The 3,513-nt window shown below is 41.7% G+C and overlaps 1 long non-coding RNA gene across 1 annotated transcript; it reads left to right on the top strand.

Annotated features, from left to right (window-relative positions):
- Positions 1-1,621: 1,621 nt before the first annotated feature.
- LOC119334337 lies at positions 1,622-3,298 on the top strand. The gene is made up of 3 exons (XR_005161281.1): positions 1,622-2,507; positions 2,735-2,830; positions 2,934-3,298. It is a non-coding gene; the product is annotated as an uncharacterized LOC119334337 (long non-coding RNA).
- The last annotated feature ends 215 nt before the right edge of the window (positions 3,299-3,513 follow it).

Raw genomic sequence — 3,513 nt, 5'->3', positions numbered from 1 at the left:
CATCACTATTATGTGGGCCCAACTGTCGTGACCAGTTGCAAGATACTTCTGGCATGGAATTTATAAAAACACCGTAGATATGTAATCTAGTGCTATCGTGCCATCGTTTGGAACGCTAACACTAAGTTTTGCCTATATATAGAAGTGTTGGCATCCCTTGTTTTTTAAATACATTCACTTCCATTCTCCACAAAATTCTACTCCCTCTTAATTAGCTACTTTGGTGACAATGGACCCATTGGATCTTGTTGATTTGGCACGAGCCCCGCGTGCAAATCCATGTCTGCAGGGCGTGTCAAAAGTTTGGGACTCTACCACCTTGGCCGAGCTCTTTTCTGGCCCCATTGGCTACGACATGAGCTCTCCATGGCCAATGCAGTCGGCCTTGTCCGGCGAATCATCCCGCTGCAACGCGACGTCCATTTGATGCGGCGGCTATGCCACCGACGCCGAAGCTGCCAGGAATCGAGCAAGGGCACATGTGCTGCTTTGCGGCTCTCGACACCCTGCTGATAAGCATATGTCGCACACATAATGGAATCCAGAGTGAGAGTTCTATATCTGCGCTAACCGTGGAAAGATAATATGATGGAAAATACCTCTTGATATATTTCTGCTAATTTGCACAATTCAACTCTATATATTGTCTAGCTAGTGTCGCCCACATGAATATGTGTGTGTATATTGTGATCCACAGACGTTAGGGACAAAATATTGCTACACATGGATATGGGTTAATCTCATGCGGAAGTACGTGAGCGAGTTGCTCGATTACTCCATTAGACCACTGAGACAACAGATAGATGAGATGCATCTCAAGACTGACGTGATGCGCAATCAAATCCAAAAATTCAAGATGCTTTGATATGCACTTTTAGCAGGTGTTATGCTTGGCATCATTCTCCCAGCTGGATCGGTGGCAGCATTTTTTCTTGTAGGAGTCGTTACACTGATGACATTCTTAGTCTAGATCAAGTGTAGTAGAAGTTAGATATATATTTTATTGTTTTCATCATTCAACTATTATGTATCTAGGCCAGATTAATGAGATCGATGTTGTGTTCTAATTATTGGTCTTGTATGTTTACATATTTATACGAAATAATTAATAAAATAAAATATAAAATTAAAAATATAATAAATAATAGGAAAATAATCTAATATAATAATAAACTAAACATCTATATGAATATAAAAACAATGTGTGTAACACACAAAAGTAAAAAAATAAAAAATAATAGCAATGACGTTGACCACGTAGGCCAACGCCAGCAATTAACCTGCTGCCCCGGATTAATTAACGCCCCCACAGATCCATTGCATCTCATTCAATCCCCATCCTCTCCAAATCCACACGCCCCATGCCGCCGCAAAATCCGATAGTGCCCCTGGCCGCCGTCGCCATCTCCGTTTTCTCCGACGCCGTCTTCCTCTTCCCCACCGCCGTCTTCGCTTCCATCATTGCCATCACATCCGCCTCCATCCCGTCGCCCTCGTCGCCATCACCTCAGTCTCCACCCTGCCGCCCCCGTCGCCATCGCTTCCGTCTCCACCCGCCGCCCCCATCGTCTCCACCCCGCCACGCCCCCTCGCCATCTCCCGCCGCCGCCGATGAGTTCTACATAGTGTAGAATTTATAGTGTAATAATAGTAGTTTAGAACTCTCGGTGTAATAATAGCGTAGAATTCTTATTCTAATAGTAGTAGTGTAGAATTTGTAGTGTATATTTTTGTGTAGTTGTAGTGTAGAATTTTTTGTAGTTGTAGTGTAAGATTTGTGTGTAGTTATAGTGTACAATTTTTAGTGTAAGAGTAATGTTAATTTTGTGTGTAAGAGTAGTGTAAAATTTTGGTGTATGATTATAGTATATGATTTTAGCTAGTGTACTTTTATTATAATTTTATGTAGTGTACTTGTAGTGAAACAATTTAGTGTAGTTGTAGAATATGATTTTTAGTGTAGCTATAGTGTATGTTTTATTACATTGTAGATTGTAGGTTTTGCATGTACTCATTAATATGCTTATTTTTTTTACTAACTTGTTAGTTATATTTGCACCGTCACAGATGGCTCCGAAGTTTCATGGTGTGCAATAGAAGGGGAATAATTACTATGCCATCATTAGGAAGGAAAATGTCGTCCACGAGCTTGGTCATTGGGACACCCTCCAGTTAGCGGCGCACGTCTATGATGCCATGGCGGTAGAGTTCTATGAGGACGGGGCGGTTCTGAACTTCCTTGAGTGTCGCGAGTACGTGAAGTTCCTCGCGCAGGAGGACATGAGGATATGCACTAGGGCTGAGGACAAAACATGTTGAAATGCAGTTCTTCGATCCACGTGAGCGAGCTTGCAAGAGATGACAAACTCATGGAGACCAACAAGATTGTGCTACTTCAATATGCAGGCAGGAAGAGCATGGACGAGGATCCGGTAGACTGGGATGCCTTGGAGCGTGAGGAGGGTCAACGGGAGTGTCGTCGTAGGTCCACTAGGCACCACCATGAGGTCGGTCCCTCTGGCCACTAGCTTAGCGCACTACCTATTTTGTATGAACTGTTTAACTTTGTGCATGTTTTATATTTGAACTACACATGGTTTATAAAACTGTTTAATTACAAGTATGTGTTAATATCTAGATGGCCGGATAGCGCTAGTTCATACTAACTACTTATGTTGCATTATATATATGCATCTGTTATGTATGCTTATTTTTCTCAACTTGATGAAATTAGTGAATGGATGCCCCACGTGAGACCGGTGGTTCAGTGAGATGCCAAAGGGATAAAAAATTCTTCATAGATCTGCCGAGTGACTTCCTCACTAGGACGGTATATTTAAGTTGAACATATTCTGATTGAGTTCCGTATGTGATGTATACGATTGTACCCAAAATTGTCTAACTAGCTAGTTCTTTATTTCAATTTTTCTCAGGTCATCCCTTGTGGGGCAATGAATGACTTAGAGAAGTTTTGAGTTCCAGTAGATGCCACCATCACATTCCAGTGCACCCTCATGAAGATGCTGATGACCCAATAATTCAATTGTCTTGTCACCAACGAGGCAAACCACACCTATTTCGGTTGTCCTGGTTGGAAAGCCCTTGCAACTGCTTATAAGATGGAAGCTGGGGAGAGAGCCACATTCTCAATCGACTACGATCGTGATGAGATCATGGTCTACTACAGGCCTGCTGGCAGCGATAATGGTTCAGTTACTCCGGACTATGACCCTGACTCCGCCCGTCGAAAAGTCTAGTTAGCTAGTTGGCATGCATGGAAGATCTCATGTTGTTATCATCTCTATTTATTCGAACTTTTACATTTATGTGTTACTTTGCCTACTTTGTTGAACTATATCAATAAGTGCATTGTTGAACTTAAATGCTATTATTAGGTCTATTTATAGTTGATATATTTTCTATTCTTAAACTGGATTATGCTGTCATTTTGGTTGCAATCGTTGTTGTGTACCTTCTATTTTATATCTGAAAATCAAATTACTGGCGTCGCGA

Source organism: Triticum dicoccoides, chromosome 7A (genome assembly GCF_002162155.2).
Source record: "Triticum dicoccoides isolate Atlit2015 ecotype Zavitan chromosome 7A, WEW_v2.0, whole genome shotgun sequence".
Lineage (NCBI taxonomy): Eukaryota > Viridiplantae > Streptophyta > Magnoliopsida > Poales > Poaceae > Triticum > Triticum dicoccoides.
This window is presented reverse-complemented; position numbering and strand designations above follow the sequence as displayed.